Below are 27,228 nucleotides of genomic sequence, written 5' to 3'. Positions count from 1 at the left end.
ACATTTGCCCACCGACAATGCATCCACATCCAACAGTCACTCTGGAGGCTCCACTCCTTTTAAGGTACAAGTAAACTTTGACATTCCCATATTTGAGGGCCAAATAGATGCAGACGCTGTAGATAAATGGTTAAATATTCTAGAAGGATATTTTTTTGTTCATGATTTTTCCAGCTGAGAAGATATTAACTTTTCTCTTCTCAAAGTTGCCCCTCACGTCAAGGACTAGTGGGAAACCTACTGTGAGAAGAAGGATGAAAGTACGACCACATTGTTTTCTGCTGCACCCACTTGGAATTTGTTCGTGCTTGCTATCAAGGAGAAGTACTAACCTGTCGAGAGCTGTGAGGATAAATACATAAATTGGACAACATTGTGATAGCGAAGGTTCCAAGATGTGCCGAATTTTACCAATGTTTTTCATACCTTTCACACGAAGTTGGGTGTTAAGGGTTCTGAGAAACATTTGGTATTCAAGTACCGCGGATGCCTACATAGGTACATCTAGGATGAGATGGAGTTCCTGGACATCTCCTCACTCGGAATGACGCATCGATATGCTTTCAAGATCAAGAAAAAGTTTAAACAAAATAAGTGAGACTTTGGATCTGTGAATCCGAAGCAAGGGAAAGGTGCCGCTAAACCACAAAACAAAGGACAAAGCCAAGGTAGGGTGACCTAGGACAACCCTCCGAAACCGCAATAAAATAACAACACCGCGAAGCCAAAGAAGGACACGAGAAAGTGGTGTGAGTTCCATAAGAGCTCGACTCACAACACAAGTGTGTGTCAGGCCAAGCAGTCACTAGTGGTTGAGCTGAAGGCATCATAATTAGATGCATGTTCTGACTCTAAGTTAGAACTCGACAAGGGGAATGACAAAGGGAAGCAGATTATCAATGTGGATCCCAATGCCACTATTGCCACCACGAAGATCCAAAAGGAGGAACCCGAAGATCTAGTGGAGGAGGAGCACCTCTTCTACTCCCAGATGTGGGTAAAGGGTTCCCCACTACAATTCATTGTTGACAGCGGGAGCCAAAAGAACCTCATTTCAGCAAAGGTTGTGAAGCGGCTGGGCTTACCGACCAGAACACACTCGTAACCGTACACCATGAGGTTGCCTTCCAAACAACATCAAGCCCTTCACGGATAAGGTATTATGTGACATTTCTCCTCTTGATGTTTGTGATGTATTATTAGGCCAACCATACTTCTGGAAGAGACATGCTGTGTATGAGTCAGGGTCACACATTGTTATAGTTACTTTGGGAAATAAGTTTTACAGGACACCAGAGGTAGCATCGCCTACTGCCATCTCTTTGGTTACTGTAAAACAATGCAGTAAGTTCATTTCCAAAACTGGGAAATTTGTTTTCTTGATGATATGCCCTTGGGGAAAGAAGAAGACGATGGCCATGACCTCTAGAAAGGGCCCCTTCGCATGATAACAACGGATGGACAAGGTTTTGGAGGAGTACGAGGACATCTTCAGCTCCCCCGCAGGGGTGCCTTTGCACTGTCAGGTCAAGCACTCATCGATATGACCCCAGGTGCGTCATTGCCTAATGGACCAATCTATCAACGCTCCGTTGTGGAGAAAGACGAAATCAAGAGGTAGATTCAGGAGATGTTGCATAAAGGTCACATCCATCTGAGTTCATCGCCCTGTGGGAGCTCGATCATGTTGGTACAGAAGAAGGATGGGACTTGGAGACTCTGTATTGACTATTGAGAGTTGAACAAGATCATTGTTTGAAATAGGTACCCGATCCCATAGATTGACGATCTTCTATACCAACTCAAGGGGGTAAAACATTTCATCAAAATCAACTTGAAGTCCGGATATCACCATGTACCAATCAAACCCTTCGATGTGTGGAATACTACCTTCAAAGCAAAGGAGGGCATTTTTGAATGGTTGGTTATGCCTTTTGGATTGACGAATGCTCCTGCAACGTTCATGAGGATGATGGATGACATATTGTGGCCATTCACCAACTCATTTGTTGAGGTGTACTTGGATGAAATCTTGATCTTCAGGCAGATTTGGGAAGAGCACCTCAACCACATCTGACAGGTTCTCCAAACACTGTGGCCACACAAGATGTGTGCCAGTTTGAAGAAATGCACTTTTGGCATGACCTAGTTTGAGTATCTGTAATAAATTATTGATGAACAGGGGCTGCATGTGGATCCAGCCAAGATCCAAGTCATTCAGGATTGGCCAGTCCCAACCACTCTGACAGAGCTCCACAACTTTCTTGGTCTTGCAAATTTCTACTATAGGTTCGTGTTGGGATTCTCTCATATCACTTGGCCCTTGAGTCAAGTCACCAAGGGAGGAGAAAAAGAAAAATTTGTCTGAATCTCAACAGAAGGAATTTACAGAGTTGAAACATCGCCTCTGCTTTGCACCAGTGCTCACATTATCAGACTTGCAACAACCATTTGATATCGAGACAAATGCCAACAATGTAAACTTTGAAACGTGAACTGATACTGTTACCCGTTTCGTAGAGATAGCAAAAAATGACCCGATTTTCAAAAGTGGTGATGCAGAATACACTTGTTTTTTTTAGAACATGGTTTTTGGAACTTTAATTTTTTTCATGTGCATTAAGTTTTAGAATGGTAATGATTTTCATGCTGATTGTAAAAAGTGAGTATTCTGCATCACACCCTTTTTTTAAAAGACCTATTTTTTGACTTTAAATTTTCTAGTGTGTGAAATGTAAAAATTTATTTCGTAACCCTTTTTTTAAAAGACCCATTTTTTGACTTTAAATTTTCTAATGTATGAAATGTAAATAATTATTTCGTAAATTTAATAATTTTGGAAGTGATCTTCTTCTTCATATTTTCTAGTTTTTTTTTTTTTTTTTTTTTTTTGTAGTGGGGCTTTTATTGATTTGCATATTTAAAGAAGAAGGTCGATATTTTACATTTTCGATATTCTACATATTTATACGTCATTAATTAAATTTTCAATCCACATGAAATAATTGTCTCTAAAAAAAATATATAAAAATATATATAAAAAAGACAAAAACAAAAAATAAAAAATGTTAAAAAAAATTTATATCATAAACCATAAAAGAATTTGGAAAAAAAAAAACAATTTTATATACATATATATATATATATATATATATATATATATATATATATATATATATATATATATAATTAAGTAAGTAAATATTGAGAAATAAAATATATATATATATATATATATATATATATATTAACAAAAACTAGGAAAAAAAAATAGAAACAAACTAGTTTAAAGAAAAAAATAGAAAAATAACGAAAAAAAATTTAAAAAACTAGTGAAATTAATATTTAAAAAAAAAACAAAAAATGTAAAAAAAATAAAATCTCACCAAACCATAAAGAATTTGGAAAAAAGAAACAAAATTAATATATATATATATATATATATATATATATATATATATATATATATATATAAGTAGAAATAGAGAAATTAAAAAAAAACATTAGAAAAAACTAGGAAAAAAATAAAAATAAAAATAAAAACAAACTAGTTTAAAAAAAAAATAGAAAATTAACGAAAAAAATAAAAAAAACTAATAAAATTAATATTAAAAAAACAAAAATAAAATTAAATTATAAAAAAAATAAACCAAAAAAATGGTTATTTTTTATTAAAAAAACAAAAGTACAATTATCTTTTATTAAATATACCTATTTTATTTAAAACTAAATAAATAATTTTTTTTTTTTAAACAATCTTGTCTTTTATTAAAAAAAAAGAAAAAAATTAAACAATTTTTATTATTATTATTTTTTAATTTAAAATTCAAATTATTAAAACTACATTTTATATTTTCAAAAAAAAAAAAAAATTAAACCTACATTTTATGTTTAAAAAAAAATAAAATTTAAATTTACATTTTTTTTTAAACCATCTTTTTTTAATTAAAAAAAAAAATTATAATGTTTTTTTAAACAATATGTTATTTATGCCAAAATATAAATCATAAAAAAAAAATAAATAAATAAAAAAATTTAAAACCAATTTTAATTTTTTAATTTAAAATTTAAAAAATTAATAATTTTTTTTTAAATTAATATATTAAAAAAATAATTATAATTATGTGTTGTATAAAAAAAATTAAAAAATATTATTAAAGTTTTTTTATTTTTTATTTATTAAAACAAATTTTTTAAAACATATTAAATTTTTTTAATTATTATTAACGTTTTATTTAAAAAATAATTAAAAAAAAACGACCAACCTCCCCCCGCCCCCTCGGCCCCCCGCCGCCCCCTCCCCGGCCCCACCCTGCCCAACCCGCCCTCCCCCGGCCCCACCCCGCCCCCTCCGCCCTCCCCTCCCTCCCTCCGCCCCCTCCCCGGCCTCCTCCACCCGCGCAGGGCCACCCCCGAGCCGCCCCGCCCCGCCCGACAGGAGGGGCGGGGCGGCCCGAGAGTGGCGCTGCCGCGGGTGGAGGAGGCTGGGGAGGGGGCGGGGGGGAGGGAGGGGAGGGCGGAGGGGTCGGGGCGAGGGCGGGGTGGGCGGCCAGGGAGGGGGCGGGGGGAGGGCGGGGTGAGCGCTGGTTTTTTTTTTTTTTTTTTTAATTATTTTTTAAATAAAACGTTAATAATAATTAAAAAATTTTAATATGTTTTAAAAATTTTAATATGTTTTTAATATATTAATTTAAAATTTTTTTTATTAATTTTTTAAATTTTAAATTAAAAAATTAAAATTTGTTTAATTTTTTTTTTTTTTTAATGATTTATATTTTGAAATAAATAAAATATTGTTTTGAAACAAAAGTTATAAAAAAAAACTAAAATTTAATTTTGATTAAAATATTTTAATAATTTTTTTATTAATTTTGTTTTTATTAATTTTTTTTAATAAAATAAAATTTAATAATTTTTATTGCTAGGGTTTAATGAATTTTTTCTTTCAAATTAAAAAAAAAAAAGAAAAAAGAAAAAATTACATTTAAAAAAAAAAGTATCTTTAATTTTTTTTGTTTGTTTTTAAATAAATAATGAAAATTTAATAAAAAAATTTATTTATTTATTTATTCTTAAATCAAAAAGACTTTTTTTTGTAAGTTGAAAAAGTTCTTTAATTTTTTTTATTTTTTTTATCGAAAAATACCTATATTTTTAAAATTTCGATTTTTTTTGAGGTTTTTTTTTTTAATAATTTGAGCTTATTTTTGTCTTTTTATTTTTTTCTACATGTTTTTAATATTAATTTTACTGGTTTTTAATTTTATTTTTTTGTTAATTTTCTATTTTTGTTTAATCTAGTTTTTTTTTTTTTTTTTTTTTTTTTTTGGGCTAGTTTTTGTTAATGATCTTTTTAATCATTATATTTTTACTTACTTAAATTTATATATATAAATTTTTTATTTTTTTATTTTTTTTTTCCAAATTCTTTTATGATTAAACATTTTTTTTAATATTTTTTTATTTATATTTTGTCTCATATATATGTATTTTTACATTTATTTTTTAAGTAATCATCATTATAATTTTAATTTCACTAATTTTAATTTTTTATTTTTGGTTAATTTTCCTTTTTTTTTTATTTTTTTTAAATCTAGTTTGTTTTTAATTTGAATTTTTTTTAGTTTTTTGTTAATGTTTTTTTTTTTTTATTTTTCTATTGTTACCTATTTAATTTTATAGTTTTTTAAATGCATTTTTTCTTTTTTTCCCAATTTTTTTTATGGTTTACATATTTGTTTTTTCCCCAATTTTTTTTAGATATGTTTTTTTTACTATTTATTTGTTTATAATTTGTAATTTTTTTTCTAGTTTTTTAATTCTTATTTTTTATAGGTTAATTTTGTTTTGTTGTTTTTTTTTTACATTTTACATTTTTATGATTGATTTTATTTTTGATGTTTGATTTTTTTTGTTTTGTGTTTTTTATTTTATGTTTTGTTTTTAGTATATATTTTTATTTATGTTTTGTTATTTTTATTTTTTATTTTTTTGTTTTGTGTTTTTTCATTGTTTTAATTTTAATTTTAATTTTTTGAAATTTTAATGTTTTTCGGGGTCATGATAAAATATTTTATGCTATTATTTTTAAATGTTGAAATTTCACCCTTGAAAAAAAATTTGTTATCCCAGCATCAACACTTTTCGTTTTGAGGGTGTTTTTTGCACAAAATTTACCATTGAGAAAAAAAAAATGTTATTCGATCATCAACACTTCGTTTTGAGGGCGTTTTTTTGGACAATTTTTGCACCAAAAATTGGTTTTCACCGTCATTTTTAAAACATGTTGAAAATTTAGCTTGGAAAAAAAAAGGTGTTATTCCAGCATCAACACTTTTCATTTTTAGCACTGTTTTTGATGTTTTTTCGGGGTTTTTTGGCCAGAGTTCCCGTTTGGAGTTTATAGTTCCCGTTTCAAAGTTTACATTGTTTGCCTCTGACTATGCTATTGGGGCAGTCCTTACTCAACAGGGGCATCCAGTGGCATATCATAGTGAGACACTTTCAGACACGATCCAGAGGTATCCAAATTATCACAAAGGGATGTATTCCATTGTGTAGGCCTATCGACAATGGAAGCATTACATTTTGGGGAAGGAAATAGTCATCCACATAGAACACTGGCCCCTGCAGTTCATACAGACACAAGAGAAGTTGAAAAATGATCTCCATTAGAAGTGGTCCACATACCTCCAACAGTTCCATTTGAATATCAAGTATAAGAAGGGCAACACCAATAATGTTGCAGACTGCCTCAGTTGATTACCAACCATGGCATTAACCATCGTGTTCAACTCTTGTGGGCACGAGACTTCTGATTGGATACTTCTATACAAAAGTGACGCAGAATTCGACCACACATACCAAACACTCTTGGAGGGTTAGAAAGTTCCAAATTTTCACCTCCATAATGCCTTGTTATGCCACCTGCGACACCTTTGTGTTCCTTCAAGCGAGAGTGCCAAGATGATTTGGGAAGTGCACTACAGTCGGGCTGCTGGGAATTTCAGGGTCGAGAAAACAATGGCAGTACTGTAGAAGTATTCCTATTGGCTGAATCTTCGACAGGATGTCGGGAAGTACATCAGATCCTACACTTCCTACGTCATTGCCAAACCGACCATCAAGAAGCAAGATCTCTGTACTCCGCTACCTAGCTCTAGCCGACCTTGGGAATCCATCTCCATGGATTACATGTCGGGCCTTCCTTCTACTAAGCATGGAAATGACTATGTTTTTGTGGTTGTCGACAGATTATCGAAGATGGCCATTATGGCGGCCTACAAGAAGAATATCACAGCAGAAGCCACTGCTAAACTCTTATTTGAACGAGTGTGGGTACACTTTGGGATCCCACAGTTTATCATCTTAGATCGGGACAACAAGTTCCTCAGTACATTTTGGTCAAGTATTTGGTTGATGTTGGACATCAAGCTCACTAAGTCCACAACTTTCCATCCCCAAACTGATGGCCAGATAGAGGTTGTCAACAGGATGGTCGTACACATTTTGCGCATGTACAACTCAAACCATCCATGCACATGGGATGAGAGCCTTCCTTATGTCCAACACAGCTATAACCGAGCTCTTCACAGCTCGACTGGCCACAACCCTTTTCAAGTGGGCTTCGGATGCCAGCCACTATCTCCTAATGATGTGACCATACCATTTGCATCTACTCAAGCAGGTTCGGCTCATGTCCAGTCCGAAGCCAAGAAGGAAACAAAATTCATTGAGCACATATGAAATGTCTGCCAGTAGGTCCACGACATTCTAGAGAAATCAAATGCTAAGTAGAAGCAACGACTTGATCAACATCAGGTGCCACACAAGTTTTAGGTGGGCGACAAAGTCTGGTTGCATTTGCAGAAGGAACGCCTTACCAAAACCTATTAGAAACTCAAACCACTCTGATATGGTCCTTACACCATTACCAAGGTTGTGGGAGACAATGCAGTTGAGCTCAAAATTCCCCCATTCCTTAGCCTCCACCTAATGTTCAATGTGGACCGCCTTCGACCATACTTCCCACCATTGCTAGACACATTAGGCATTGCAAAACAACTCACACATACAGAGTGAAATCCAGATTGCATGGAACAAGCCATAACTGATTGGATCATGGACACGCAGATCAAGAACACCCGACAACAAAGGATCCAACTATATCGAGTTGTCAAAGTAGGCCAACTCCTTCACCAGGGCAAGTGGCTCACCAGGGACCAAGTTCAGCAAAAGTTTCCTCATCTCATGGAGGAACTCAACGCAATGGGGACTATTTCTTCCAAATGGGGGAGGAATGATCCAGGTAGATATTGGTGGCCACCCACCTATTCCACTTGGACCCCCACCATTATTTCTTTCATTTTTTCACTTTCCTTATTTGTAGCGCAGTTTACTATTTTGATATTGGTGGCCACCCACCTATTCCACTTGGACCCCCACCATTATTTCTTTCATTTTTTCACTTTCCTTATTTGTAGCGCAGTTTACTATTTTTGGCCGTTTTTTGGGTCCTGAACTTCCACTGCTGTTTTGAGGCCCTAAACGATGTTTTTTGGGAAAAGACAAATATTGGTTATTCAAAATTTGTGGTCCTCGAATAGATATTTCTAACGAGGTATTGTCCGCGTCAAACAGAGATCATATGCGAAAGTTACAACCTCGGGAAGTTGATGTACCAATTTACCCAAATGGGGCCCATAGTTTAGCACTTCACCTCCTAGGGTTAGGTTTTTGGATGTTCAGGGTTTTCCATTATTTCTCAATAATAAATAGGTCTTTGAGCCTCATTGTAATAGAGTTTAAAGGAAGGTAGCTGCCACATCTCTTCTGAGAAATAAGCTACCATTACTCGAGCTAGTCTTATTTCCATTATGTTTGTAAGCATATTTCAGTATTTGATATAAATGAAGTGTCATTTCTATTGCAACTTTGTATTTATGGTTATATATGTAATTTTTTGCGTTCCTATTTAAATCTAGATCAATTAAGCATTTAAGAACACATGGCGTTGATTTTTTCCTTTTTTTGAAAGGACGACACGTAACCTAAAGTTTTTAAACAGTGTGTGGAGCTTTGCATGCAACGTAGTGTGCAGATATTTACTTGTGCGGAGATTTCCGCACCATGAAAGATGGACCACACAAGTCTAATAAATTTTTGTAAGGTTTATTTCTTCGCATGGGTTGGGGAGCTAAGTAAGAGACAACTATTACTTTTACAAATTTCCACAGTGGTAATGACATCATTGAAACCATGGTCTTAACTTTTTATTAAATTCATGAAATTAATCATATTTTTACTAGTTAATCATTTATTTGAAAGCATGTAAAATTAAGCATTTAGGTGTTAATTTTTCATAGAGTTGCATTGTTCTTTTCTTTGATAATTACATTTCTTCATTAACACATTAAGTTCACTCCACAACATTATAGCATTATTTAGATTTACATCATTATTCATTAGCATATGCAACTAGTGTGCAGAGATTTACATGTAAAGTAGTGTGCAGAGCTTTGCTTGTGTTGAGTTTTCCGCACAAAGAAAGGTTCACACAAGTTTAGTAAATATTTTTAAGGTTTATTTCTTAATGTTGGTTGGGGAGCTAAGTAAGAGACAACTATTACTTTTACAAATTTCCACAATTGTGATGACATCATTGAAACCATAGTTTTAATGTTTTATTAAATTCATGAAATTAATCATATTTTTACTAGTTAATCATATATTTGAAAGCATGTAAAATTAAGCATTTAGGTCTTAATTTTTCATAGAGCTACATTGTTCTTTGCTTTGATAATTACATTTCTTCATTAACACATTAAGTTCACTCCATACCATTATAACATTATTCAGATTTACACCATTATTCATCAACTAATGCAACTATGTAGAAAGAACAATATCATCATCATCATCATTGCAATGGAACATAAAGGAACAATAGAAGAAAATCATGCACACATAGAGACACCAGGATTGGTTGAATATTAGGGTAAAACCCACTATAAGGAAAACACTTGTAAATTATTCTTCTTCTTAGATCATCATCAACTGATTCAACAAAAGAGAGTACAATGATCCATATCTTCATCAATGCAAGAAAACAACTAGAACATTCATGACATGACCATAAACATGCTTGTACTAAAAAACCCTGATTCTAAGGCTTGTAATGCACTGTCACTAACTATAGTCATATGCTAAATATGATTGTCACTGAGTGGAATATTCAGAATACTGATACTTTATCTTTTGGTCCAGGATGCTCCCTGAGACACTCTATGAAAGAATCTAAGATTGACTTGGATGCTCCTAGGTGAACTACATGCAAGCGTTTGGGGCCAAATTGGACTGCAGAAACCCTAGCCTCCCAGACGCTCCCTTAGATATATGTGCGGGCATCCAAGAATTCCAAAACGCTCCCTTGACCATACCCTATGATCATCTAGGGACGAAAATCCTTAGTTATGAGCATGCATACGAGACTCAAAAACCCTAAACATGTGCAAGCTTCATCCATGTAGTTTCAGACCCTTTGCGCAAGCTTTCCTCCAATAGACCTGTGCGAGCCAACCAATAGAAGAGAGAAGAAAGTGCTTGATGGTTGTGTCCAAAATGAGCTTGAGGTCCCTTCTATTTATAGGCTTTCGTGAGGGTCCATTTGATGTTGAGGCTGACCTGTCCAATTGTATATGTTTATAGGGACGACCTAATCCAATATACATGAGTAAATAAATAAATTCAAAAACCAACTTTTGCTTGTCCAAATAAGGTGTTATTTAGGTCAATTTTGGTCCTCTCAAAAAGAGGAATCTATTGAAATTAAAATTTTCATCATACAAGCTATCCAATGTGGAATTTGACCGTAGTTTCATAATTTTAACACTCCTTCTCAACTTGGGAGAATTCCACCTTCCAATAGTTGTCCATCGATCAATATTCCATCCTAGTATCTCAAGTGTCATCACATATCATCACTGATCATTTATTTCATGTAATAGTCATGCCATACAAATCATCAATGTACATCCCAATCCATCCCTTGCTTATCTCTTAATCGTCCCTGTTCATATGCTGAATATTATTGAATCTAAAAGAAGAAAAAACTGTTAACGAAGGGGAGCTTAAGCTACCACCCTCTATTCATCAGGCTACTACCCGATATTTCTGTCAGCAGGCTACTACCCAAAATCTTTGTCAGCAGGCCACTACCCAAAATATCAGTCAGCGGGATACTACCTGAAATATCAGTCAGTGGGCTACTACCCAGAATGTCTGTCAGTGGGCTACTACTCGGAACATCGGTCAATAGACTACTGCCCAGAATATCAGTCATCGAGCTACTACCTGGAATATCTATCATCGGGCTACTACCCGAAATATCTATCATCAGGCTAGTACCCATAATATCTGTCAATGTATCATCATTGGAGAGCATATCATCAGGGAGCACATCTCAACTTGGAATCACATTGGGGAGCTACTACTCAACCCAAAATCTCATGGGGAAGCTACTACTACGACCCCATATCGAGCAATATATAATATAGGGGATCTACTACTCATCCCATCATATCACCTACTCATCTTCCTAGAATGACCCTCAATAGTCATCTGGTAGAACACCTGCATCATAACCCTATCTTGGGAGAGATACATGACTTACAAAAGGTAAGGATCTCATGCCCCCAAGCCTCCTCACCCATTGGCAAGACGAAGAGGGATAATACCAACAAGCCCAAATTGTGGATATGATGCCAACTGAGGTATACTTTGCAAAGACCAAGATAGGGTGAGTTACTACTTCAACCCTATGGGTAACAGATAGGGGTGATACCCTATTCTCTGGAGTTCCCTCAACCCCAGGAGCCCTCTATCTCAATTCCACACCCTCAGAGCTCAGATAGGGGAGGAAGAGTATGGCTTAGTGTCCTCAATCAACGATGCTCTCTATGTCAACATATTTATGGTAATCATCATGTCTCAATAAAAATTGTTTCATGTTCATACATGACATCAAATCAAATATCATGTTATAAAATAAATAATCATATAAATCACAACATGATACCATAATCATCCTCCTTCTCAAGGAGGTGCCAATCACAATCCTAATCTTATCTCGAATAGCTGTATAGGTTCATTGAAATTATTTCAACTATATTTATGGGAATCTCTACCAATCAAAACCCATTCTTTATCATCAAAATGTATCAAAAAAAATTCTCAAACATCTCTTCAAATGATTCTTCATTCTGTTTCATAGCTTGTTATGCTAGAAACATCATACTCAACCTCAGTCATGCTACATACCTCTCATCAAGATATCATGGCAGATTTCATACTAAGGCAACACTCACATGTGCTCATCTCATCAATAATGATCCCAATCATCATCAACACATCCATATAGTCATATGTCATAGGAAGAATATCTCACACCAAAAATAAATTGTCCTATGCAAGTATCTTGAAGGGTGCTCGGTGGAAACTCTATGTGAATGAATCGACTCAGGTTCTATGCACGTCATGTATGTATATAGACGGATGTTCAAAAAAATAACATCTATGCTTCAATCAATTGTTGGTTTCCAAGTAAAGTTCAACGATATCTCTTCAATTAGGGTGTCCAAGGATTCACATTTCCTCTTTTCAATACTTCTTCAATAGCTTCACAATATAGATTATCTTTTCCCATTTTTTAGAAATTGATTCATCATGCCATGATTCATCATCTTGAACTTTAGAAGCCATCTACCTCTTACTTAGATCATCATAGGCTCATTACCTATCAAGAGTAGACCATTAATGTATTAAAACCAAAACCAAAATCAAAGTCATACCTTGGAACATCTCATCCTGGCTTCACTAGAGAACAAACAATGCAAACATATATGGATTTCATGCAATGCTCTTTTCAAACATAACATTTTACTAAACCAACTTTCTCAACTTTTCATATATAAATATTGTACCATCAACTAAGTCAACTCATCAATATCACAATATCAATTATTTAGACCAGGTGACAGGTAGAGCTCACATCGAGTCTTGACTTTATTATCATCTATCATGCAATATCAATCAAGTCATTCTCATAATCATAATACAAGTCATATATGTCATAATATAAGTCATCATAAGTGACTATGATCATATATCATTCTCATCAAGGAAAATCATCAATCATCAAATCAAATCATTAGACATTAGGACAAATCCAGATTTTCTATCGCAGAGAGATATATAGTCCAAAAAAAATATCTCAATATCAAGTCAGAGTTCTAAATCATTGTCAAGTGTCATGTCAAACTTAAAACATTTCTTATCTATATCAGTCAACCAAATCTCCCATGTCACAAATTTCAATGGTTAAATCATAATGTAATATCTACATGCTTATCTCGGTCACTTGCAAACACAAGTTCATATTATAGAAAATATCTAAAATTTTCTTGCTGACAAATCTTTCTATCTTCATATATGTAGCACTGACATGCTTCAAGTGGACATCTTGTTTCATGCACAATACTTCACTTTTCTATGATCAATAGTTCAACTTCATAAATCAGTTCGGAGACAACTTGATTCAGAGCTCATACATCTCCATAAAACTTCGGATGATGGTCAACTATAGGGAAGCCTTGGAAACTTCCTTAAGGTTAGCATGGGAGTGCCTTTAGCTTCCTAGACGCTACCTTGGCCTTAGCATACGTGCATCCAGGGATGAAATCTACCAATTTTGTGCCTGTGTCTGAAACATAAACCCTAATTTTGTGTGAGCTTCAGATATGTTACTCTGTTACAATTCAATAATGTCAGAGGCACATAAATCATACTTCAATAGTACAAAATGTAAATAGTAATATGAGTAAGAATATTGAGAAGAGATTCTCCCTTTGACTGGGAATCTACTTCATTCATCTTCATTCATGTCATCAACCTATCTCTACTAGTGTCAAGAAACATTAGATCTGTTAGATCATAAACATATATCTATCATAGTCATCAACATCATGTCATCAATCTGTCATCAAGGTTTAGATTTGAATGATTAGGGAAACAGGTAGATGTGACATCATATCTCAAGAATCATGAAAAATAACACTTTCTATCATCGAATTTTACCATATTCTATAGATACTCATCAAATAAAGACATGACCACGATTACACTTCTATCACCATGCTTATCATTATCAACAATATCAAGTTACGTAATTCAATAAAAATGTATCAAAACAATGAGAGTTTCAACCCTTCCATGAGCATAATATTATCATGTATAAGAATTAAGGAGCTAACCTTCTATATGAAATCCACTGTGTCTTATGCATATCAAGTATCAAGAGTATCTAGAGTCAAGGTGATAGCTTTCTTTATGGGATCAAAATATTTGACATCAAGTATATCAAAGATCAACATAGAATTCAAGAAGATCAAAATATGTTCAACATCAGGTGCACCATTTCATCATAAATTAAATCACTTCATATGCATGTATGTACCATTTGAGAAGGAGATATTCTCTATAGGGTTTGTTATGTTCCTATACCAATAGGTGTCATATTTCATGATTGACTGAATTAGCTCTGCAATATGTTCATACCTTTCCTTTTTTATAAAGGTTTCCATATTATGAAGATTTCAAAAAATTAAAAAATGAAAAGAGGGTATACGCTAAAAGGAAAATCAAAGGGTGAAAAGATAAGTTGTCAAAAAGAAAAAGTGAAAGGAAATGAACCCCAAAGAAAAAGGACCAAGAAAGTGTGCAAGTCCAAATTCCACTACTACTTCACTTTTTGTAAATAAAGTTTCATGTGCAGTTTGTTGAAATTTATGCTGCAATTAATGAATGGCCAAATAGCTTAATCTTGGCCAGTTCATGTTTGAATTTCCTATTTAGAGATAGAGAATGAAAATCTGTCCAAACTGTTTAAACTTGGAAGATAAGTAGATAGGTAGAGAAGCAAAGGAGCTCAACTGCTAAATCTGAGCCCTTGGAAGAAATAAGTGCAGATTTAGATAGGTTTATCATGTAAATAAAAGAAAAATTGAAAAAGGGTTTGCTAGTCCAAGTGCACCCAAAGAAAAAGAAGAAAAAATTTTAGGTACTGTAGGCTGGGTAGGTATTTTTGGTGTTGCAAAAGCATGCTTATGATTAATTTTGTCTCTGAAGATGTTCATCTTATTGTTATCATAAGTACCATGGCAACTGTTTGGATCCAAGTCAAGCAAAGCATGACTAACTTCCCTTCACACTTCACCCCAAATCACTTACTAATCTTCCCCAAGGGTATTAATCTGCTTAAGATCCTTGAGCCACTCATTTAGTTTCAATGTAAATATCTAAGTAAAAATCCGTTTTACTTAGAGAGTATTCATCTTTCTCATATAAATGATATGTTTCCCTTTTTGGCCTAAGTTGTTAACCATATGACTTAGAGTTGTCCTTTCGACATTAACTTCTCAGATTAACTCTAACCCTATTTCTATAAAACCCGTGTAAATTATTCCCGTCCCCGTATTGTGTACATATAATAAAAACCCCAAATACTTAATATCCCCACCCCGATCGAATATGACCATGTCACTGTTGTTCAAAGAAATCAATGAAATTGTTAATAAACTCCCCCTGTGCCGCATTAAAGGGATTAATCACCATTTAGGTTGATTAATAACCATGCCCCAGCCAACAGAAATACCCCCGATAAACATTAAAACATGGTTTTATATGGCTCGAGCCCACTCCTAAACCCTTCACCATCTCCGACGCCTGTCAACCATTAGATCTTGGCCCTCGCATTTGATGGCTGTAGATCAATCTCGCAAACCCTCCGCCACTACACCTTAACGCCCGGGGGAGTGGCGATATTACACCCGTACTTTGGACGTGTGGCACATTCCCGCGCTGCTCGTGGCCCTCCCCATCAAAACCACTTTAGATCATAAGTGGTGAGGGGTGAAACCACTTACCACCCTCCCACTGACCCCCCACTGACGTCACCACCACGTCACTGCCAAGTCACCATTCTGTACCCCCGCTAAATGACAAACTGTCTCCTCGTTGACGTCATCTGTCATTAAATGTCAAAATTACCTGCCAAAGCCAAATTTTGTTAAACTGTCGGGAAAATGTCATTTTCATTCACTTTCTCTGCGAACTGTTTCCGTGCACATTACATTCATTGTTTGCTCGAGAACCCAGTCCGCCACCCGGCCAAGAAATTACAGTGTCATGCTCTGCAACTCGTCGATTAACCTGCGAATCGCACTGTTTTTCACCTAAATATAGGTATTTACCCCGATTCACTTCCCGAACCTGTAATTCTATTTTTCCTCTGTGAATTTTACCCAAGAAAGCCAAATTCAAGAAAAATCAGTTTGTAGCTCTCATAGAAATACACCCAGAACTGTTGTTTAGACCATTGTCTCCCCAGAATCCCGACTTCCAATTTGAAAACACAAGAACCACACATGGAAGCTCCCGTAGCCCTAAACGTGGTGCCCCTCAATGTGCCTCATAAAGACCTGGATTGGTTACCCTTGGTTGATAGAGATTTTCAAATAAAAGAGTTATCTGGCGATATGAACCATCTCCAGGCATTTTTCCTAATTAGGAATAGTCATCTGAGCAACTCTGATATCTATGGAATATGGGAATCTAATCTCCCTAGGTATTACCTTCCCTTAGTCAATGTGTTCCCATATATTATTCACCAATGCTATGCCAATTATGACCCTATCAGTAAAGCAGTTATGACCCCATCCCAAACTGTTCTCTTTTACATAACTACTGAATCTATCAATGAGATGTTACACTTCCATCCCACTCAGCCCCTTGCTCCTCTTTCCATGGGATTTTTGCTTGAGCAAGGCTCTCAATTTCCCAATTCAGAGATAACCCGGATTGCTCAATTATTCATGAAACCAGATTGCCAACCCCAAGGCCCACCTCCCTATGTGCATTCCTGGTTCACTAAAACAGGCAAGCTTATTCTTGACATGATATCCTTTATCTTGGGATTCAAAACTAGTGAATTTGTTGATGAGACCATCTTAGTTATGTTTTCAATGTTTACTCCAGGACAGCCCCCTGCTGTCAAATATGATTATGCCTCTTTCATTGCCAATAAAATCAATGAGCAATTCATAAATCTGGATAGAGAAGGAGTCTTCAAGTACACCTCATTCATATACCACCTTCTGCTATATTATTAGCCAAACAGCTTTTCATTTCCCATCAGGAAATTGGATTCCAAAGGAGAGAGGAGGTCTGTGATCTTTTGGACCTCGGTCTTCCATAATGTTTGTGAATCCCCTTATACCTACTATGAATTCATTGACTTGTTTGCATCCAACCTCCACTCTGTTGATAGGAGCTCCTCCTCCTAGAATTTCTGGTGATATGAGAAAAATTTTATAGCTGTCCAAACAGTACAAGATAGGTGACTGGTACCTCTACCAGAATCACACTGAAATCAGAATATATGGTTGTGAACTATCCCCTTACAAGTTTCCTAGCTATGTGCCTATGAGGCTATTTGCACTGGAGTATTTCAGAAAGCTTATCAATGCAGATTTAACCCACTTTTGAAATGTAAAGAAAAAGGCTCAGCTGAGAATAAAAAACCAGTTAGGCCCTTTTATCATCCATAAGAGGGAGGCATGGGAAGATGCTGATAAGATATTAGGGGAAGACCTTAAATTGAAGAAAAGTTTCTGGTGGGTGCCATATGACCCAAATAGCTTTATAAGTGACAGAAAAGTAAGAAACAGGCTATCGGCTTATATACATCACAGGATCCCTGAAATTGAATAGTTTTCTAATCAGGATGAGTGGGTAGAGGGTACATTAATAGAATAAATTACTGAACAAGAAAAGATGGAAAAAGCTATGAAAGATCTTGAAAAGACCCTTGACCTGGACTCTTTTGAACAGGTATCTTTCAAGCTGCCTTAGTAAACCGAAGTGGGTACATCCTATGCTGGAACTTCACAGCAGCCTATACAAGAAACCAACACAGCAATTACAAGGTATTCTAAGGGCAAGGAAGTGGCAAACATAGAGCAGCAAGAAATGACTGTTCAGCAGGGGCAAATTCCTCCGGTCCAAACCAAAGAACCAGAGATTCCTGGATTACAGAATCCTCTAAATGAGGAAAGAGGCAAGAAAAGAGACAGGGAAGAAGCCACACCTATCAGTGGGCCTGTAGAACAACTAGGGGAAAAAAGGCAAAGACTCAATCCTCTGCCAGAAGAGGAAATCTTTGAAGAAACAACTGAAAGTTTAAAAGGGGAAAAGATAGCCAGCCAACAGACATCTCGATGGTGGAAACATCAACTAGCTCACATAGGCAAGAGCTAGAACGACAGCATAGTGTGAAAGTTTCATCCACTAGGCCATCAAGTAAGCAGGCCTCTGACATCAAAAGAACATTCACAGAGATAAAGGCTAGAAATGACCCACTGAGGCTGCAAATTTACAACCAGTATATTGAGATGGCCTCCACAAACCAGCAAAGGTTTATGTCTGCCTATGATATTAAGGAGGGCAAAATGATCATGAGTTATTTCAAGCCCAAGGTGCAGTAACCACAATCAGCAGCTGATTACGTCAGGACGAATTTGGAGGTCTTGGCCAAGGATATTCATCCAATGGACCAAATTGAGCTACATAAACAGACTGGAGAGATGGCCTGCTCCACACTAGCAGATAAAGCAATGTTGGCTCATAAATTACAAAACTCCTTGAATAATACCTCTGCTTAGTTAGATTTGGAGAAAGCTTCTTCTTTAGCTAAGGACAACAGGATCAAATCCTTGGAAGAAATTATCATTGAACTGGGACATGATCCCAAAGATGCTAAAGGCATAAAGGCACTGATGAAGAAGAAAGAAGAGGACATTGCTGCCCTCAGAAAACAACTGAAACTGCCTCCTTCTATGCATCCACAGACTGCAGAAGTTGTACAATAGAAATCTGAAGAGGACATGATGGACCTGCTCATGAGACTGAATGAGAGATTGAGTGAGACAGAGCAGGCATTGGAGAAAGCTCTACAAGAAAAGCAGGGAGAGTCGACCTCCCAGCCACCTGAAGTAGTCCCAACAGTTACTACTACCCCCTCCACACTTATAACAGCATTGCCTCCCACTGTCCCGGCATCAACAGTAGAGATCATCACAGATACCTCAGCGACAGCAACAACACCAGGTAGCAGTACTACTATGAGTACAAAACAGCTGATAAAATCCATGGAAGAATTAAAGCTGCAAGTATCAGAATTGAAACTGGTCAAAGAGCAATTGGAAAAGGTGGAAAAAAATTATGATAAATCCAAAATGAATGTGGCAGAGAAAACAAGGGAGGTCAAAACATTGGAGAACAAGGTGAGAGCATTAGAAAAGGATCTCTCTCTGGATAAACCTCTAGCAGAAATCAAAGGAATTTTGTGGACCAACATCAATCAATCCCTTAGTGATGTGTGGAGGTCTATCCAAATCATTTATGATCAGATTGACTTAATAAGAGTGGCCCAAATGGAGATTCAAAAAACAAGAGCTTTATTGGGACAGATGCGTGAACAAGCTAACCGGATGATACATTTTTTGAACACCAAGACTAGCGAAGAACTGGAAGCACTGGAAATCAGAGACAGAACAAACACCATTATAGACATCAAGAGAGTTCTAACCATGAGAACTCTAATGCAAAATTTGGAAAGAAGATGCCAAGACATGCAGGTAGAGGTTAATTCTTTCACAGAAACGTTTACAATCTTGCATCAAAAACGTTTTCCAAGTCCTTTGGGAAGTAATGATCGCCTAATGAAACACAAAGACTATGTACTTAAATTGAATACATATGTTGTGGATCAAGTTAATACATCATCAAGTACTTCAGGAGAGAAGGCACTTCCATCTGGCCAAGCCCTCTACGAAAACCTGGAAAATTTGTTCTACATTGAGCACGAGGTGAAGCATCTGTTCACCGTCCCACCTAATTTCTTCAGGTACATAGAGACTGAAAAAACTTTGAGGAAGCTTCAGAGACATGAATTACCAGGACCGCAGTGCTGGAAAAGTATGTTAGAAATTCTATAAACTTATCTTTGGTACCCTTGGTCAATTGAAAATTTTGGACCATCTACTATAATGCGAAGAACAGAAATGAATCAAAGTCATGCGGGTCAAAGCGCATCACATCAGGACTAAGGAATATCCAGGAAACTACGGAGTAGCCAGCGCAGAATATCAGTGGATGGCAGCTGCAAACCGACTCGCAGCACCTACCTCCGGTACATCTTGTAAAGATGGAACAACCAGCACAACATCAATTTATTGTTCCCCTGTTTTCGAGACTGTCTGTCTCTATTTGTGTAAAAACGCATTAACCATCACCATATATTATTTCTACCAGATATTTTGTAAGATATTTTGACATTTTTTTATAGAGACCCCCTCAAAAGAAATATTTGGGGTTGGTTGGTGGATGTTCATAGTTTCTGACTGTAATACTGAAGTTTTCTGGAATAAAAGGCTGTTGGAACCATTTTTGTATGGCTTACTGAATGAGGAATTGATGCTAAGGACCATGTTATAGAATTCTTGAATCATCTCATGGATCAATAAGTCCCTTCTAACTTGTGTTTTACAGTTTCTATGTTTATTATATCATCTATGTTTCATGATCTCAATAATAAAGAAAAAGAATAATTCATAATTTGTTTGATTGCACTCTGTCTTCAGTCTTTATTATTTTCTATGTTTTCTTCAGAATTAGAATAAACAGTGAATTCTTAATTGCTCCTATTTCCCCTGATTCTTTCATCTTGAATATTTGCTAAGGAATTCTTAATTGCTCCTTAATAGTAATCATCCATTTTCCCTTTGTCAAATATGATGAAGGATTCTTAACTGCCCTTCACCCAATTGACTCCATTCCATCTGATTCCAGCCTATAAATTGTTCCATATTTGAGTACCTTGCTCTGTGATACCTCCCCTATTAAGAAACCTAATCTAGGAAGCTATCCTTCTTTGACTCCATCATGCCCAATGGACTGAAACTCTTTAGTTTTACCTCACTATTCTATTGAATCTCCATTTCTCCAACCAAACTCAAAACAAAACCCTTGTTCTTCATAACTAGCCTAACACATATCAAAACAAAGCTAAATCATAAAGAGAGAGCCCTCTCTGGATGCAGATTGACTAGAATCTTTATCTAAAAGATTGGTCTGAGGTTACTTCAACCGTATTCTCTTTCTTACAACTTTTGGGAACAACTTGAGTGATAACATCATTGGTGACTCCACTGGGGAACTGGATAATTGTTAGTTATTGTTGTTTATCTCATAAGCTACAAATGGAGCCTGAAGTTGGCAAGGTAGCCCGTGAAACGGCTTTTGTTTTTAAATCGCAGAAATAAACAAACGTTGCTTCAGTCTATCTCCAATCTAGTTTATGTATTAAACAGTTGTCTCAAATACTGGATCAGTCCCTTGTTTCAATAGATCTTTAGGAAAATTCATAATCTCGTCATCTAAAAATTCCTAAACTATTTCAAGAAAAACCAAAAACATACTCAGAAACTGGCTCCAAAGAAGAAGATCCGTTACACCAGATCAAATCTTGATCCAAATCCCCCACCCATCTTTGGAAATCCTAATATGATTCCTAAGATCCTTAGAAGCCAAGAGAGCCAAGAACATTCTGCTAGTTCACCCTATGAAACACATCAGCAGAACCCTATCCAATCTGAGCTTATTCCTGGAAAAGCACAAATCCATTCTGCCATTGCTGTAACTTCTTCAAGTACTCCATCAGCACCCCAAACCATCCTCTCCACTCTCCCATCTACAACATATATTTCCATTGTTATCCCTGCTCTTCTAGGTGTCACACTTATCTATGCAAATATGGAAAACCGTTATGCTCCCCTGCAATTACCTGCAAATCTAGGGGCTATGCCTCAAGATTATCAAAGAAAAATCACCTATTTTGATGGTACTGACACTTACATAGCTCAACAATACACTAAGAATATGACAAACTATTTTGAAAACTATGAGATTGATGATGATGATGTCAAAATGAAAGTATTTTTTCAAAGCTTAACTGGAGATGTTAGGACCTGGTTTAGAGCACTCCCTGTAAACGCTATCGTTGACCCACAAGCTCTTTATCAGACCTTTTTGAACAGATGGGAAAAGAAGAAATATCCTCTCCACATTTTATCAGAATATGAAAACTTGAAAAGAGGCCCAGTAGAAACTGTTCAAGATTACTGTTTCAGATTTAATAATGTATACAATGCTATTCCTCAGAATCTCAGACCTCCTCTAGATTTGGCCTTGATCAAATTCCCTGATGCATTTGACTCTGATATGACATATTAGCTTAGGGAAAGAGCTCCTCGTAACTTAGAAGAGATGCAGAGCATAGCTGTCAGTGTTGAAGCTAACCTGATTTCTAAATGAGCTCGAGCTAGAGCTGAAAGGAGGATACCCATCAAAGAAGAACCTTCTGCCTTTGAACAAAAATTAGATGCTATCATCAAAGGCATGGATAGACTTGGTGATAGAGTAGAAACAATTGAGAGGAAATCCCCTTGGGATGGTCAACCAAACAATACCGGGAGAAATCCAAACTTTAGAAAAAACTAGAACTCTAATACTGGAAAGGCTGGCCCTGACCAAAACATTAGACCTCCATTCCAGGAAAACTATGCTGAAGCTTCAACTTCCAGAAAGCCAACAGAAGATACTCAAATTAACTTAATGGGTCTCAATAGTGAGCAACAAATTTTCTTGACCCAAGAAGACCAAGAAGCTCATACTCTTAATCAATTCCAAATTCAGTCAGGTGAATCATTTGATTTTAGGGAGGGATATGACACAACCATCTATGAAGTTCACAAGCAATACAATCTGAGAAGCAGGAGGATAGATGTCCCTAAAGACAATAAATAGAAAGAAACCAAGCAATCTAGCAAAGCTAAAATCAAGAACCCTCCTGGACAAACTTTTCCTAGAACAAATCCTAACCCAAACAATCCAACAGTTGAAGACATATCAGACAATCAACAACCTAACAGACAACCTTCCACTTCCACTCCTCCCAAAGGAAAGGTGGAAGAACCTCCAGAAATTGACATAGAAGCAACTTCAACCCATAACAACACTCCTCAAAAAGAAAAAAGCACAGAAAAAACAGCAGAAAAAGAAAATCTCACTGCCCGAAATGCAAAAATACAAACAGAAAAACCTTTCAACCTTGAGACCGAAATAGGCAAATTAAAGATAGCAATTCCATTATCAGAATTGGCTAAGCATGATGTCTACAGAGATCAAATTAGCAGATCACTTCAGATTTTGGAAAACAAAGACTCAGTAAATGTCCTCGATGACTAGCCTGAATTAATTTTTGGCCTTGAGGTAAACGGCAAATCAGTAGATGGAGGAGTCCGTCCTCTCTATGTAAGTTTGAACATTCATGATAAAATACTTCATAATGCCATGTTTGATTTTGGTGCTTCTCATAATTTAATGCTTAAGTCTGTAATGGAAAAATTGGACCTAGATATCACTAGGCCATACAAAGACTTGTTCTCTTTTGATTCTAGCCAGGTCAGATGTCTAGGATTGATCAAAGATTTATGTGTATCATTAGTTTAATACCCTGCCAAGACAATTTTAATGGATGTAGTGGTTGCTGATATTCCACCAAAATATGGCATGTTGTTGTCTAGATCGTGGGGTGCAAAGCTCCAAGGATCTTTACAATTGGACATGTCCTATGCTACCATTTCAGTATTTGGCTAGCCAAAGAGATTGTACCGAGAAGCTTTGATGAAATACATGGTCAGTAGTTAGGAGAAGCCCCAAAATTTTCCCATCTATTCCATGCATTCTAACATGGATTTCTTCATCCTATACAATGCTAAAATTTATCCCCCAACTGATATCAAGGCTTTAGCATTAGAACAAGAAAAAATCATAAATGAAAAATCTAGTGTTCAAACTCAAGAAATTTCTGAAATAATTGATATAACAGACACTCAAGAGAAACCAGATGAAACTAAAAATCCATATTTCCCTAGTAAACAAATTTCCAAGACTCCTGATACTAACTATGAACATGAGATCCTTTGGTACTTGGAATTTGATGGATCAGTCAATAAATTAGGGGCAGGAGCAGGGATTTGGGTACACAATCTAGAAAATGATCATGCTGAAGGGCATGCTTACAGATTAAACTTCAAATGTACCAATAATATGGCTGAATATGAAGCCCTCTTGCTAGGACTCAAATTGATAAAAAATTTAGGGGCAGTCAGGATATCATTTTTGGGAGAATTTGATTTAGTTATTCAACAGATGAAAGGGAACTTCCTCACTACTGATCCCAGATTAAGATCTTATAGAGGAGTAGCAGTTGAGATCCTCAATACATTTATGGAAAAAAAGCTTGCCAAAATTCCAAGAAAACATAATTTGCATGCTCACAGTTTGGCAACATTTGCTAGCACTTGTAAACTGCCATTTGAACCCAATCATTAGTTTACAGCTGAGATTAGACACAGGCCAACCATACCTGACAATGTAAAGAACTGGCAATTGTTTGACAATGATACTCAGATTAACAATTTCCTGACCCTAAAAGAAGAATTTTCTAGCACTAATATAGACACAGACACTATTGCTGAGGCTCATCAAATAGATAAAATTGAAACAGAAATTTCAGCAGAAACTGCAACTCAAATACTTCACCCAACGAAATTTACCAAGGAAAAGTTGCAAGAGATTAAAGAAATAGACATTGATGAAATTATTGAGGGAGAATATGAATTTATTGATTTAAAAGACAATTACTTGCCCACGGGATTAACTTCTCTGGAAGATTTCTTTGATTCTAATGATATTCCAAAGAAACCCAAAATGAAGCCTCTAAACACAGACATAGAAGACTATAACATAGGAACAGAAGAAAATCCTAAAATGATAAAATTATCCAAAACTCTGCCTCCTGACCAAAAGCTTCAATATGTTGAACTGTTCAAGGAATTCCAGGATGTTTTTGCCTGGAGTTATGAAGATCTCAAATCTTGCGATACTTTGTTATTCAACATACAATACCCCTTAAAGAAAATCAAAAACCAAAGCAAAAACTCAGAAGGGTCAACCCTGTACTACTCCCTCTAATAAAAAAAGAAGTCAAAAGAATGTATGTAGCTGGGATAATTGCACCTATCAGATTTTCAGAGTGGGTGTCCAATTTAGTGCTCACTAGGAAGAAAACAGGATAAATCAGAGTGTGTGTAGATTTAAGGAATGTAAATAAGGTTTCTTTAAAATGGACCACATTTTACAAAGGGTAGTAGGTGCCTCTAGAATTTCACTGTTGGATGGGTTTTCAGGCTTCAACTAGATTCTAGTTCATCCTGATGATCAGGAAAAGACTGCTTTTACAATGCCATGGGGAATTTTCAAATATGTGAAAATGCCATTTGGACTCAAGAATGCAGGGGAAACCTTCCAACGTGCAATGGGCATAGCTTTTGCTAAAGAAATTCATGATTTTCTAGTCATATAATTAGATGATCTCACTGTGTTTTCCAAATCAGATCAGCAGCATCTAGATCATCTGAGACAAGTGTTTTTAACATGTAAAAATTATGGTATTTCCTTGAATCCTAAAAAATCCTTGTTTAGTCTAGAAGAGGGCAAACTGTTAGGTCACATAATCTCCAAAGATGGCATCAAAATTGATCTTGATAGAATGGAAGCCATTTTACAAATACCCCATCCCAGAAATGTCAAAGAACTTCAAGATTTCCTAGGGAAAATTAACTTTTTAAGAAGATTCATACCCAATTTGGCTGAGCTAATTAGATTGCTGAATAATATGTTGAAAAAGGATTTTAAGGTTAAATGGACATTAGAAGCCAAACAAGCCTTTAAGAAATTAAAGTGGCCTTGACCAAAACACCAGTTCTTACAAGCCCAAAATTTGACAGAGACTTCATAATCTTCTCATTTGCATCATAACACACTATTGCTACTGTTTTACTACAAAAAGATGATCAAGGATGTGAAAAAACCATAGCCTTTTTTAGTAAAGCACTCAGAGATGCACCTCTAAGATCCCCAATCATGGAAAAACAGGCTTATGCACTTGTGAAAGCCATCAAAGATTTCAGAGTCTAATATTATACTCTTATATAATAGCTTATGTGCCAAGCACTGTTGTAAAAAATATCCTGACCCAAGAGGGGATTTAAGGCAAGAGAGGTAAATGGATTGCTACTATATTAGAGTATGATATTGAAATAAAACCTACAAAGCTTATAAAAGGACAGGGATTGGCTAAACTCATGACTGAAACTAATTGCCAAGCCCTGGATATTAATGAACTGGATAATGAACAGGAGATGGCGACTCCACAAATCAATCAGGCCTTCCTAGAATCACCTTGGTATGTTGATATATGTTATGTATTATTAAACCTGCAGGCTCCTCCAGGGTTATCCAGAACAAAGAAAAGGTTTTTGAAAATGAAAGCTTCTAAATTTTGTATTTTAGATGGTGCTCTTTTTTGGAAAAATCATGAAGGTGTTCTATTAAATTGTCTAATAAAAGATGAAGCTGACAAGGTACTCAAAGAATTTCATGCAGGGGACTGTGGTGGACATTTGTACTGGAAATCAACTGCTGACAAAATTCTAAGGGCTGGATTTTACTAGCCCACCTTATTTGCTGATGTCAAAAAATTTGTCACTGCTTGCCATAAATGTCAAATTTTTGAAGGCAAGAGGAAACTTTTACCTCTACCCCTTAGACCAATTTCCACTGAAAGACCCTTTCAACAATGGGGTTTAGACTTTATTGGGGAAATCCATCCTCCTTCTTCTGGCCAACATAAATGGATCCTGACTGCTACAGACTATTTCACCAAGTGGATAGAAGCCATCTCTTGTAGACAAGCCAATGATTCAGTGATCATTCAATTCTTAGAAACCAACATCTTGTCTAGATTTGGCTGTCCTGAAAAAATTATAACTGATAATGTTGTTGCTTTCAAATCCAAGAGAATGATCAGTTTCTATCATAAGTACCACATCACCTTAGGCCACTCCACTACTTATTAACCTCAAGGTAATGGTCTAGCTGAGTCCTCCAATAAAATCTTGATCAATATTATTAAGAAAGTATTGGAAG

Source organism: Pinus tabuliformis, chromosome J (genome assembly GCF_031772625.1).
Source record: "Pinus tabuliformis cultivar Carrire ecotype Pingquan chromosome J, CPIR1, whole genome shotgun sequence".
Lineage (NCBI taxonomy): Eukaryota > Viridiplantae > Streptophyta > Pinopsida > Pinales > Pinaceae > Pinus > Pinus tabuliformis.
This window is presented reverse-complemented; position numbering follows the sequence as displayed.